We start from the raw sequence: 14,557 nt of genomic DNA on the forward strand, positions 1-14,557 counted from the left end.
CACTGCTACTTGAACTAGCTAGGCTACAGAAACTAATCACCAAGCCACAAGTTCACCAAGCTTATACCATTCAAGAAGCGGGTTCATCTGTATACTCACTTATCATTATATACATATCATATACACTGAGGTGTAGCTACAGTTTCTCATTAGGGTGAATATTAATAACACTCTAAATGTAGGTATTGTGATATACACTGAGGTGGAGCTACAGTTTCTCATTAGAGTTGAATATTAATAACACTCTAAATGTAGGTATTGTGATATACACTGAGGTGGAGCTACAGTTTCCCATTAGGGTTGAATATTAATAACACTCTAAATGTAGGTATTGTGATATACACTGAGGTGGAGCTACAGTTTCTCATTAGGGTTGAATATTAATAACACTCTAAATGTAGGTATTGTGATATACACTGAGGTGGAGCTACAGTTTCTCATTATGGTGAATATGAATAACACTCTAAATCTAGGTATTGTTTTATGAACTATTCTAGAGGTGGTTACCCAAGCCCTTTCAGACACACCTCTCTAAACACACTTACTTAGCTTATAAACCTCCATGCACATACATTCACACACTCTTCCCTGATTTAGATGTTCATCAAGTTGATGTTCTTTGGTCAGACTTTTTTCTCTCACAACCGCACACGTTTCCACTTATTGTAAACAAACTGTATGTGTGCAGAAAGCCTGAGGAATGAAGAAAGGAAGGGAAATTGCTTCTCTCTGCTCCACTGCGGGCGCAGGCTCATTCAATCCATTGGAAGTCTCAGCCATGCTCTCTCCTGCTCGGATGAATTTCCGAAATAATCTTTTAAGCTTAAAATGTAAACTCAGTTTATTTGATCATCTTCTCGTCCATCCACAAAAACAACAGCAGCGGCAGCAGCAGCTAACGTGTTTGTGTGTTATGGCCAAATGGATGTGATGGAGATTTCTATAAACAGAGCCAGTGGGATGGGAATACTTGTCCCAAACTCACCTCCAATAAGTCACCAGGGACAAGTGTGTGCATGTGTGTAGATAAGTACCCCCTACATTATTCTCATGTGTCCCATGGAATTCCGAGCATCCAGAAATCACGCCTTCATGGCTTCTAATGCCCTTATGTCCACAGTCTCCGTCTCCTTAACACCTTTTAAGTTCCCCTTATATCCTTAGCACTTCCTCATGCCTTGTATGTCCCCTAATATTGTATGTGTCCCATTTATGTGCCTCATCATGCCCCAATGTCCCTATATTCTTTTATGTCTCTCCAATACCTTCCATGCCCCTGCAATCTCCCTTATTTAACCCTAATGCCTCCTGTGCCCCCCTAATGCCCACATGCCCATCTGCACCTCCCAAATGCTACATCCCATGAATATCGTCATGCCTTAAATGTCCCCAATGCCCCACTGTGTGTATGTTCCCCTAATGCACATCTAGTAGCCCTGAATACACTCTAAGGTATACGTATTGTCCCCAATGCCCTTTCAATTGTCTTCCTAGTGCTCCCCTAGGTCATCTAATGCCATCGATGTCCCCTAGTGGTCCCCTAAGAGTCTAAATGCCCTTTATGTCCCATTATTGTCCCCTAATGTCATCTATGTCCCCTGATGTCCTCTAGTCATCCCCTAACACCCATAACACCCTCCATTTGCCTTGGTGGTCCCCAAAGAACCCTAACATGTCCCCTAATGCCCCCTAGTGGCCCCTTTAGTCCCCTAATGCCTTCTATGTCTCCATAATGTCCTCTTTGTCCCTTTTATATCCGCATGGTATGTAGCACTCATTTGCAACAAAAGGTTCTAGATCACAGGAAGTCTGTGGGGCCTCTGTAAAAAGCACTACATAAGTGAACTTTGATTTGACTCGAGTATGTCCCCCTAATGCCACCTGTGTCCTTCTAATACCTTTAATGTTCCAGTAACATCACTCAATGTACGTCCCATTGTCTCACAGATACCTTTGTAGTGCCTCTTATGTTGTGAGGAAAATTAGTGAATGAGGCATAGTCAGATGGGTACATAGCCATTGTGGCACTGGCACCTTAACTTGTTACTTCAAGCCTGATTAGACTTGCTCCCACCCACTCATCTGGGAGAGAGAGAGTAGTTCAGCACATGACATTAAACATATATTGCCCTTGCAAAAGTAAGCTTTGCAAAACTGAAATATTCTTGTAAAGTTCTCTTCATGGCCTTCCTGTATGGATGGTGTTCCTTTTCTAGTATCTGCATTTGTCTGTGGTACTTGAGCAGACTAAAGCAGCTAAAAGGCTAAATGCTGACACCCCCGACCAAACAAGGCAGAGGACAGCAAGACAATCCGGCAAGATATTCTAGGTTAGGCGAGACTAAAATAAGCTAAGCTAAGCCGTGCTTCTACTGTGGGCTATCTTGGAGACATATGCCAGCCAATAAAAGAAGAGCCTGGATGTTTCATTCAGAGGCAAAATAACAGGGTTGTAAAATGAGTCTGATCATGAAGCAAAGTACAACCACAAAATAAAGTGATTGTCCTAATGTCCTAATTAATGATAATTCAGAATTCATTATTAAACATATTCATTCATCATATATGTATTCCACATATGATTCCACATCCTCCACATTCTCTCTCCCCACCTCCCCCTGTCTTCCTCTCTCTACCACCTTTTCTCAGTGTGGTCCTTGTCTGTTCTCTCTGTCTCTCACTCTGTTCGGGCCCTTATCCATCCTTCCCATTTTTCCTCCGTCTCCTCTGTGTTCTCTCCCCTTCGCTCTCTCTCTTTCTCACTCACACACACAGTTGGTTATTAATGAGCCTATTTTCTTCACCCTCAGCGTGTACCCAGCATGCTTTGCTCTTGTTAACAGTGCTGATGATGGGAGGGGGCGGGCATTTATCACTGTCAGTCATGGCTCAGTGAAGACTCTGATTGGCTGAGCAGGATTCTGAGGGCGCCAAGGCAGGACGGTGTTCAGGACGATGATTATACTGTGTGTGTGTGTGTGTGTGTGTGTGTGTGTGTGTGTGTGTGTGTGTGTGTGTAAAACAGAAAGATAGTTAGGGTGTGTGACAGACAGAGAGAAAGAAAGAGCAAAAGATAGAGTGTGTGTCCGTGCACACGTGTGTGTGTGTGTGTGTGTGTGTATGTGTGTGTGGGTGTGTGTCCCCAATGCTCCCTCATATACTCTTTATGTCCTTTAAATCTCCCTCTAACACCCCATGTCCTTATGTTCTCCAACGGTCCCCTATGGTCAGCTATAGCTCCCTTATATGCCATTTATGTCCATCAAATATTCCCCCATGTCCCCATGTCCACCCAATGACTCCTTATAAAGTCATTATGTCCCTGTCCCTCCTTAACGTCCCACAAATGCCCAATGTTCAGATAATGACTTTTAGATAATGTTCAGATAATGAAAATACTTTTTATGTCTTTCAAATCCCCATACGTCCATCTTCCATATGTCCCCCTTCCATACGTCCCTCTTTCAGATGTGCCCCGAATGTTTCTTATATCCACCTAAAGCCCCCATATTCACTCATTCAAATGTGTCTACATCCTCTAATGCCCCTACGTCATCCTTCTTTCCCCCCAAAATACCCAAAGAACCCCTTTTGTCCTCCTTATGTCTTTCAAATGTCCATTCATCCTTCAACCACATGTCCCCTTTTTATACCCCAAAATTACCCCCCCCACACACACACACATACACACCCTCTAAATGTCCCTCACAGTTCTTGTATATAGCAGCAACAGCAGCAGTGTGTGTAGTATAAAGTATTATTCTTACCTTTCTAAGCTCAGGAATGGTCCCAACAACTGAAGAGCTGAAAGACAAAAAAAAAACAAAAAAAAAACAAACAAAATAAAACTGATTAATAATATTTAAGACCAATGCAATTATAGCATCTGTGTCTTCTTTAATAATGTGAATTTTTCAATACAGTTAATGGGAAGTGGGAGCTGTAAATAAATCTGTGTTAAGCAGAAATCAGTCTGGAGGCCGTTTTTAGGGACCTTGTTCACCAGATGATGTATTTTCAGAAAATAAAGAGTCTCCTAAAATGTTTGTCTTCACTCATGTAAATAAACCCATTCAAGTATTCCAGTAGTAGTCCAGTCTAGTATTATTGCATCCAACAATAAAGGTAGCATGCAACTTATTTCATACACACAGACCTCCAATTACCAAATGACCCTTTACATGAGTACTATTTCCAATAAACCACACCCATACATGCACACACATTCCTCTTTTGCATAAAACAATAACTATGACACTAGCGATAACCCCTCCACTCCAAACTCTCCTTTGCTGAGGAAACCAATCAGCTCTCGCTTCACTGGCCTAAAGTTCATCACCCAATCAGGAGGAGAGCAGCTAGGGAATGTGGGAATTGGAGTCTAGAGCGTAATTAAAGCACAGGCAGCCAGAAAAAGGTCAGAGACTGTTCTGCAGCTTAGAGCGAGAACAAGGAACGGCAGCAGAATTAAGAGAGAGAGAGAGAGAGAGAGAGAGAGAGAGAGAGAGAGAGAGAGAGAGAGAGAGAGAGAGAGAGAGAGAGAGAGAGAGAGACTACAGAACCAAAATATTCAGAATATTTTCACCCCATACTCTTGCATGTTCCTTAGATCCTTAGATTTCTTAAAGATCATTAGGTCCCCCAATGCCATCTTTCTCACCCCAATGCCCTGTCAAAACCTCATCATATCTCCTAAATCTGTGTTGCATACACTGCACATAGGGCCTAAATGAGAGCCGTGTGAGATTAAGGTGGGCTGTGACAATGGGGCCCATTTAGGAAGCCCAACTGGGTCCCAGTAACAGCACATGAACAAACCCACTCAGAGCCCATGCCCACCTGGAATCCACCTAGTTTCACCCATGTGAGCCCCATACAGACCTGTTGTGCCCCTAGTGCCCACTGTGTCACTGTAATCTCTTGTATGTTCCCCTCTCTGTCCCCTCCCAGCTGGCCATGCATGTTGATAGATGTTATCTAATGAAGGTTGTGATGTCAAGGGAACCAAAATTCAATGTTAGGAAACACCAACAATAATTCAATTTATTCAATAAATTGTGTTGCTAAGAAACCAGAATCCAACGTCTTTCAAACGTCACATGCCAATGTCAAAACTGACCTAAAATACCAACATTTAGTTGTGAGGTATGGTGACCAAAACCCAACCTCTGATAAATGTCATAATGTTAACATCCACACAATGTGACATTCTAATGTTGTTGCGTCACAGTGTTAACCACTAATTCAACGTCTGTCGAACATTGGTGTTGGCGTTGTTACAGACTTTTAAATAAAATTCGATTTCTGTCTAATGTTGGAAATGTATGTAAAGCCACAGTTAGGTTTCAACATTAACCCGTCATTTTCATTTTGAACCGAGATTAAAATCGATGTCCGGTGCCTGCTAGCCTCAGTGCATCCTATGTATAATACCCTATATAAACTGTTCTCTATGTCCCCATAATGTTCCCTTAACACTGTGATATCTTTATTACAACCCTTATATTTCCTCAATGTCTCCTATGTCCCCATGATGTCCTCTTAACACTGTAATATCTTTCTCACAACTCTTATATTTTCTCAATATCTCATATATTCTTATAATGTCCTCTTAACACTGTGATATCTTTCTCATGACCCTTATATTGTCTCTTTTTCTCCTATGTGTCAAAATGCCTCCTATGTCCCTCAAATGTCCTCTCAACAACACTATGCCCTAGTCATTGCATGCCCCCCTAGTACCCTCACAAACTCTCACTTATCTTTCAGAAACAGAAAAAAAAAACACTGCTAAGACTTATAAGAAGTGAAACAGAGTAGATTTGGTGTTGGTTTTGTTAATAAAGGGCACAAAAAGGCAAGGAAAAAAAAAGAGCGACAGGGAAAATAAAAAAGAAGGAACATTACAAGGAGAATTGAGAAAGAGAGAGAGAGAGAGAGAGAGAGAGAGAGAGAGCGAGAAAGAGAGAGAGAGAGAGAGAGAGAGAGAGAGAGAGAGAGAGAGAGAGAGAGAGATTAGCCTGTGTTGAATAGTGTTTCCAATGTGAAGATGAAGTGAAAGTGCCGCTCTGTTGAGTGAATAACACAAAGCCTGGCAGTCCCATTAGAGTCGGACTCTATTCTACTCTATTGTAGTGCACGTATAGAAGAAAGAGAGAGAGAGAGAGAGTATAGAGGAGAGAGAGTGTGCATATGAAGGAGAGCGAGTGAAAGAAAGATGGAAATCTTGGAGTGACTCTATTGTTGGGCAACAATGGCACCAAATATTCCAGTTTTATTAGAAGTTGACTGTCGCTGGGTTTCTGGGTTTCCGATAATTACAGTCACTGGAAATGTTTCGGTAACAACTTGACGTGACATTACATCAACAGTGCATGATTAATTACAATTCATAAAAACAATTCATTCAGCAGAGAAGGTATGTGTGTGTGTGTGTGTGTGTGTGTGTGTGTGTGTGTGTTATACTATTTGTAGTCTCATAAGGCAGGCCTTTGGCCGAAGGTAAGTTCACTTTGTGTGGTCAGGAAACAGTGCTGCACAAAAAACACACCCATAAGAAACAAGGGAGTATGGCTGTCTGCTATAGGTGGCTGTATGTTGTTAATTTAATGTGCCGAACTGTAATTTATGCATTATTAATTAATTCATGCACTAATTTGAACATAAAATATCGTATTTGGCCTTTACTTTTGCATGTTCTCCCCATGCTGATTCATTCACTTCTTCCTCTTTTTTTTTCTTATCACTCTCTCACTGTTTGATTAATTACACTGGTCTATAAAAGGTCAGTGGACACAGCTCTGTGAATACATGCAAGAAGTGGAGAGAAAGAGAGAGAGAGACAGAGAGAGAGAGAGAGAGAGAGAGAGAGAAAGAAAAAGAACCTTATTGAGAGGTCTAGCCACTTTGTCCAGGCTTGAAAGCTGAGAGGAAATGAAGAACCATCAAGGCACAGGCCTGTCGTGACCTGGAAGCTGCTGGAACGCCAGTGTTGCTGTCTACAGTTAAGCAAGTTTTTAATCACCTTGGACTGAGCAGTCACCATCCAAAAAAGAAAAGCCCCTGGAGGTTCAGAGTGGCTCGGCGGTCTAACACTATGGCCCAGGGGTTGCAAATTCGAACCCTGAGCCAATTCGCTTTGCCGTCAGTGGCTCAGACCCTTTTGCTTGCCCATTTTTCCTGCTTTTAACACATCACCTTTAAGCAGCAGAGGACGTCAGAATAGGGGAAAACACGGCAGGGGAAAAATGAAGCGAGGATCAGAGATTATCTGAGCTCAGGTTCAGCTGGGTTAGGACAAGCCAGGTCATATTAACAATTAACAAGAGAGAGAGAGAGAGAGTTAAGCTTTATTAGACTTTATTAGAGTAAAAGTCTAAACACTAGACGACTGCTATATTGCAATTTTTGTGAGATTTGTTTTGAAAAAACTTTTATACTAATAACTTTTAGACTAATAGTATAAAAAAAACACTCTACCATATAGCTCATCGGTTAGAGCAACATGCTATTGCTAAGAGGGTTGTGGGTTCGATACCCAGGCTCTTGTTGGGTCCATTAGCAAACTCACACTTACGACTTTTCTCACCTGCATGAATGAGTTAAAAGCAGAGGCCAAATTCCATCTGTGTCCAACACAAATGGTGAAAACGGTTGTTGTATCTTGAAAAAATAGACGGGACCCTTGGTCCGGTACTAGATTACACCTTAAAGTCGGGTCGATGCTCAGACTGGTCTGAAACGTGGTTGAGGGGTCTGCCCCCCTCACACACTACTCAATTCTCTCTCCAATTGACGAAACAATCGGTAAAAATACAACATTGTGATACATCAATATATCAGTGTTTCCTTACAACTCTAATAAAGACGCTGAAATTTAAACCCTCTACATGACAAAGTAGAGTAGACAGGTTGGATAAAGCCTTGGGTGCTTAAATGGTGCTGCAGCTTTGGCCATGTACTAGGTCCAGAATGTGGCTGCTGCATCACTTAAGGTGGAATGTGAAATTAAAATTAAATTAAAACTGCCTGAAACACAATTGGGAGGCCAGAAATCTGAGTCCACACCACTCGACTCTCTCTGTCGACTGAGAATCAGGGCTTAAATCGGGGTACAAATCACGTAACCCTGGCTTAAGGCTGCGAATGTGCCACCATGATAAGTTTAGCTGAATTACACTCTAAAAAAAACATACACATGATCTATCCTAACAGTGTGACCTTTCATACACACACACACACACACACACACATGCCCACACACAAAATAAACATTGTTTGAATTGAATAACACAACCTGTATGCAGTTATTTTGGGACATGTTCTTTTTCTCTCCACTTTTCTCGTCCTCTTTCACCCTCTTGCTGTAACTTTTCTAACAGTTTTTGTCTTGCAGGTGTAAAATTTACCTTTTTCTTACTCTCTCTCTACTGTTTCTGCTCAGTGTCTCACCCTTGCTCGCTCAACACTGCCATTCTCTGTCTGCTTCCTCTCTCTCTCTCTCTCTCTCTCTCTCTCTCTCTCTCTCTCTCTCTCTCTCTCTCTCTCTTTGTTTTCTCCATACTCTTCCAGGCATATCCTGCTCCTGACAGGTTCCCATCAGGCCCAGGGGCAATTTAAAAAGGCCGTCAGTCTGTCTGCCAAACACACACACTCAGAAACACACACACACACAAAGTGCAAAGACTCAATTCACTCCTCCGAGGGGATCGGACATGCCTATAAACTCTGCTACAGGTGGAGCTACATGGGCCGTGGGGGGTGTCGGGGGCATCTGAATTTAAAAAAAAAAAAAAAAAAAGTGTCAGTGTAAATTGACTAACTCAAAGTCTTTATATGAATTTATTAATAAATAAACAAAATTTATATATTTTGGAGCATTTCAATTGGTCCATTCATCATGAAATTCTGACACAATGTAGCGAACACCTCCTAGGTTAACATTATGTCACATTGCATATGGAGATGCTAGGTTTCTCAGTGACACTGACGGTACGTATTTAGAGTACTGTGCTTATTATATATTTATATTATATTATATTATATTATTATTACAGTCAATATTCATCCAAAATGCAGAGGTTTTACATCACTGTGCTCATTTAAACATCTCCAAATCTCCAAAGCTCTCCTCATAGGAGTCTAGTATTATTTACTAATCCATGCACTGGGGGCAGCCACCACTGCAACAACAATCAGCTGGTGAAATTTCTTCCTCCTAGATCTTCCACCATCAGCTGTGAGGGGTATTACTGAAAAGTAGAAGCATTTAAGAGAACAGAGAAATAGATAGACAGACAGCATGATGTTCTTGTGTAAAGCTCTATTTCAGAGAAAAGCTATTTCTGTTTCCAGCAACAACAACAAAAAAAAAACTATTTAAATCACTGCATGCCAGTGTGTGTGTGTGTGTGTGTGTGTGTGTGTGTGTGTGTGTGTGTGTGTTTGTGTGTATGTGTGTGGACTCTTGCTGTGCACCAGTTTGTTGTCCCATATGTCTTCAGGGAGAAATAAATAAATAAATAAATAAATAAATAAGGCACCCACCAGGCACCGGTTTCAGACTGACGGTCTCCACCTCATCCTCATTAGCCAATCACGACTCGGCAGTGTTTGACTGGCAGCACCATCAGCCAGTGCTGACACAGATAAGGATAATTGCCACTGTCATAGCCAAAGAGGCCTGGAGCTGCCAGATCTGTTTCACTGAGTAAAGCAACCACTGAGGACACAATGCTATGCACAGACAAACACACACACACACACACACACACAGACACACAATATAAGCCATCTGCTCATCACTGTCCAACTCACTCTTTTATGACAGTTTAGTGTATGCACTGCCTACAGTCTCTCTCTCTCTCTCTCTCTCTCTCTCTCTCTCTCTCGCTCTCCCTCTCTGAAACAGGAGGTCTCTTAGCATGAACAGCCAAATGCTCCTTCATGTCTGAAGCATGTACAAAATACAACACTGTGCAAAGGCAGTCGGAAACCCCTCCCTTTGTTTATTTAATCTCCAGTAAACAAAGTGATTATGTACTAATTAATTTAAGCTCTTAATTTTTCAGCAGACATTTCTGAGAGGTCTGAAAGGCTGTGGAACGGAACAAGATGTTCTTACTGAGAAAAGCGAGCAGAAGAAGAAATCTAGCTACTGAAGCTGCTACTGTTCTCAGAACAATGGACTGACCAGCCCAGAGTCCAGACCTCAACATCTCTGAATGTGTTTGGGATGACTTGGATGGAACTTTTAAAGGTTCATTTACACTTCCTTAATGTACCAAAACTAAGATGTCTGAAATGAGGATCCCTCATTTCACTAATGGTAAGGTTATGTTTAGAAAAAAGGGTCAGGATTTGGTTTAGGTGTGGATTAAACTGTAGGTTAAGGTGCAAATTTATGTTAGGGAAAGGGTCAATTTAGGTGTAGTTTAAGATTTAGTGTAAAATTAGTTTTAGGTGTAGAATAAGGTGTAGGTCAAGGTTAGGTTTAGTTGTAGATTAGGGTTAGGTTAAGATTAGGTCTAGGTGTAGATTAAAGTGTAGAATATGGTTAGATTAAGGTAAAGTCTAGGTGTAGATTAAGGTATAGATTAGGGTGTAGGTTAAGATTAGGTTTAGGTGTAGATTAAGGTAAGGCTTAGGTGTAGATTAAGGTGTAGGTTAAGGTAAGGCTTAGGCGTAGATTAAGGTGTAGGTTAAGGTAAGTCTTAGGTGTAGGTTAAGGTAAGGCTTATGTGTATATTAAGGGGTAGGTTAATGTAAGTCTTAGGTGTAGGTTAAGGTAAGGCTTATGCATATATTAAGGTGTAGGTTAAGGTAAGGCTTAGGTGTAGATTAAGGTGTAGGTTAAGGTAAGGCTTAGATGTAGATTAAGGTGTAGGTTAAGGTAAATCTTAGATGTAGATTAAAGTGTAGGTTAAGGTGTAGGTTAAGGTAAGGCTTAGGTGTAGATTAAGGTGTAGGTTAAGGTAAATCTTAGGTGTAGATTAAAGTGTAGATTAAGGTGTAGGTTGAGGTAAGGTTTAGGTGTAGATTAAGGTGTAGGTTAAGGTAAGTCTTAGGTGTAGGTTAAGGTAAGGCTTATGTGTATATTAAGGGGTAGGTTAATGTAAGTCTTAGGTGTAGGTTAAGGTAAGGATTATACATATATTAAGGTGTAGGTTAAGGTAAGGCTTAGGTGTAGATTAAGGTGTAGGTTAAGGTAAGGCTTAGGTGTAGATTAAGGTGTAGGTTAAGGTAAATCTTAGGTGTAGATTAAAGTGTAGGTTAAGGTGTAGGTTAAGGTAAGGCTTAGGTGTAGATTAAGGTGTAGGTTAAGGTAAATCTTAGGTGTAGATTAAAGTGTAGATTAAGGTGTAGGTTGAGGTAAGGTTTAGGTGTAGATTAAGGTGTAGGTTAAGGTAAGGCTTAGGTGTAGATTAAGGTGTAGGTTCGGGTAAGGTTTAGGTGTAGATTAAGGTGTAGGTTCAGGTAAGGCTTAGGTGTAGATTAAGGTAGTCAAATTTCATTTGAGATTTTTTGAGTTTCTGCTTGTCTACAGTAATGCTGGGTTTGACGAGTCGACTCTCAGTTGTGAGTTGATTCTTCGTGAGTCGACTCTGACAGGAGTCCACTGTAGGCTTTTCTTCGCCACTGGAGGTTGCATTTCCTCTAAACACAGCAAATAGTCATTTTACAAGACAACAACAAACGACCAACGTGGACACTCATACTAGGAGATCAGGCTGGACTGAAATTTGGAGGTGTGGAAATCATCAGAAAAGCATTAGAAGAACTAATGAACACTGAAATATCTGATACTGGATTCAGTTGTTGAAGATTCAGAGTCATTTTCTGTAAAATATGTGTTCACTGCTTTTTTCCTGATGCTGAAAATAAACTTGTCCTCAATAGCTGTTCTGACTGGAGATGGAATAAATGAAGGGCACTTTCTGACTGTACTAATTTTCTTACATGAAAAATAAACAAAAACACAGATTTTCTCCTTCTTCATCACTCTTTGTGGGCACAATTATGGAAAGTGGTCCATCTTCTTTAAGGTCCAGTTTTTAACTTGTGTTTTTTTTTTTTTTTTTATCCTTTCCGTCCCGCTCTCACTCCCTTCCTCATTACAGCTCCTGCTGTGGACTGGAGCGGTAGTTTTTGGGTAAACTAAGTGTGATTTTTATGGGTCCTGACCGTTTACCGAAGCCTTCGAGACATTATCTCTCCATCCACAGAGAGTCGCTCCCCAGGGGGCTCATTAAAGCCCAGGGAGTTTTACTGTTTCCTCACTGTTTAACTCTCTCTCTCTCTCTCTCTCTCTCTCTCTCTCTCTCTCTCTCTGTCTACCTCACACTCTTTAAATTCTATTCAATCCACCTTACTTCAGTCCATGCTGCTTTACTGCCCTGCCATTTAATAGCTAATATATCTATATGGTTAGTGCTTAGACACAGGGCTGTTTACCAGTCTAGCCTACACCTGTTATAAGGCATGTTATAAGGCATGGTTCCAGTAGGTTAATGTCTAGCTGCTCTAGAGAGTCCTATTGTATTGGCAGCATGTCTCTATGGGGACTAAATGCATTCATTAGAAGGGGTGTCTACAAACTTTTGGACATAGAATGTAGTTACGACCCCAAATCCAGGAGAATATGATGTTGTTGAGTGGAGAACAGCTCCTGCCTATCTATCTATCTATCTATCTATCTATCTATCTATCTATCTATCTATCTATCTATCTATCTGCCTGTCTGTCTGTCTGCCTGTCTATCTATCCATCTATCCATCTATCTAACAGCTAACTAACTGGAGCTAAACACACATCAAAAGCGAAAGTAGAGGGAATTTTATATCTATATAATATACCTCTATAAAGCTGCTTTGTGACAACATTTGTTGTAAAAAGCACTATATAAATACAACTGAATTAATTTGAATTGAATTAATGGCTTAATTTTTACCAGGTAAAACTCAGGAAAGCCAAACCTCACACATCGCACTGAGAGGACACAACAAGAGGACAGCAACAGTATCTGGTGCGACTCAAGAATAATTACAGTGGTTTTGTAACCAGGGATGGTCTTAATATTCTGATATGACTGTTTACGTGAAATTACAACAAAAAATGCTCACTCTGTAAAACTCGAAATACGATAACTACTGAAATGTATAATTAATCATCATATTTAACACACCCACACACACCCTTACACAGAATCTAGTGCCTAGCACTACCCCTGCTGCTGATGTGTGATGTGTGAGTTTCCCTTGATGTGGCATTTTGGTACTGCTGGCAGTAAACACACACTTACACACTCATTCCTCATCCAAGCTGTACCTGATGGGCCTACCTATTGTTTTCTATTGTGAATGTGTGTGCACGTGTGCGCAGACACCTTGGCCTGCATCCTGACCACAGACAGCAGGGGAAACATCACCATGACTGACCTCACATCAGTACCAAACACACACAGAGACACACACTTCCACACAGTCTCAAACATCCTCACAGACACTGTCATTCTCCCTTTCCTGGTTTTATCTCTCTCTCTCTCTCTCTCGTTTTCTCTCTCTCCCTAACAGCAGTGGTGTGCTTGGCCAGTTGGCAGTGTCTCTGCTGGTCTGCACCTGTTTGAGTGTGTGTGTGTGTGTGTGTGTGTCTGAAGGGCCATCACTGGGCCATTAGCGTGCTGGGCCAGAGCAGCAGAGCGAGAGAGGTGATGAAATACTGACACTGCCTGTGTCAAAAGCTCTTTTTCTATTTCTATTATACACACACACACACACACACACACATTTCCCAGGGTTTCTCTGTACACAGAAACTTACTGAACCAGTAGACTCAGAACTCATAATAGAGGCCGATGAGACACTGTTGAATTCTATCAGTGGATATTTATGCAACGTACACCTTCAATGACTTAGAACACTTATAAAATTCCCAAACACCCTAATAAGAAACTGTAGCTCCACCTCAGTGTATATCACAATACCTACATTTAGAGTGTTATTAATATTCAACCCTAATGAGAAACTGTAGCTCCTCATCAGTGTATATCACAATACCTACATTTAGAGTGTTATTAATATTCACCCCAATGAGAAACTGTAGCTCCACCTCAGTGTATATCACAATACCTACATTTAGAGTGTTATTAATATTCAACCCTAATGAGAGACTGTAGCTACACCTCAGTGTATATCACAATACCTACATTTAGAGTGTTATTAATATTCAACCCTAATGAGAGACTGTAGCTACACCTCAGTGTATATCACAATACCTACATTTAGAGTGTTATTAATATTCAACCCTAATGAGAAACTGTAGCTCCACCTCAGTGTATATCACAATACCTACATTTAGAGTGTTATTAATATTCAACCCTAATGAGAAACTGTAGCTCCTCATCAGTGTATATCACAATACCTACATTTAGAGGGTTATTATTATTCAACCCTAATGAGAAACTGTACCTCCACCTCAGTGTATATCACAATACCTACATTTAGAGTGTTATTAATATTCAACCCTAATGAGAAACTGTAGCTCCTCATCAGTGTATATC

General features: G+C 40.9%; 1 protein-coding gene across 33 annotated transcripts in view; it reads right to left on the reverse strand.

Moving 5' to 3' along the window:
* The window catches only part of ptprda (protein tyrosine phosphatase receptor type Da), a 617,722-nt gene that overhangs the window by 266,271 nt on the left and 336,894 nt on the right, over positions 1-14,557 (reverse strand). For all 33 annotated transcript variants that reach the window (XM_072669660.1, XM_072669680.1, XM_072669689.1 and 30 more), the window contains exon 9: positions 3,768-3,804. The gene's annotated coding sequence lies outside the window, so the exon portion shown is untranslated. The remainder of the gene's footprint in view (positions 1-3,767; positions 3,805-14,557) is intronic.

This window comes from Salminus brasiliensis, chromosome 24 (genome assembly GCF_030463535.1).
Source record: "Salminus brasiliensis chromosome 24, fSalBra1.hap2, whole genome shotgun sequence".
Taxonomy (NCBI): domain Eukaryota; kingdom Metazoa; phylum Chordata; class Actinopteri; order Characiformes; family Bryconidae; genus Salminus; species Salminus brasiliensis.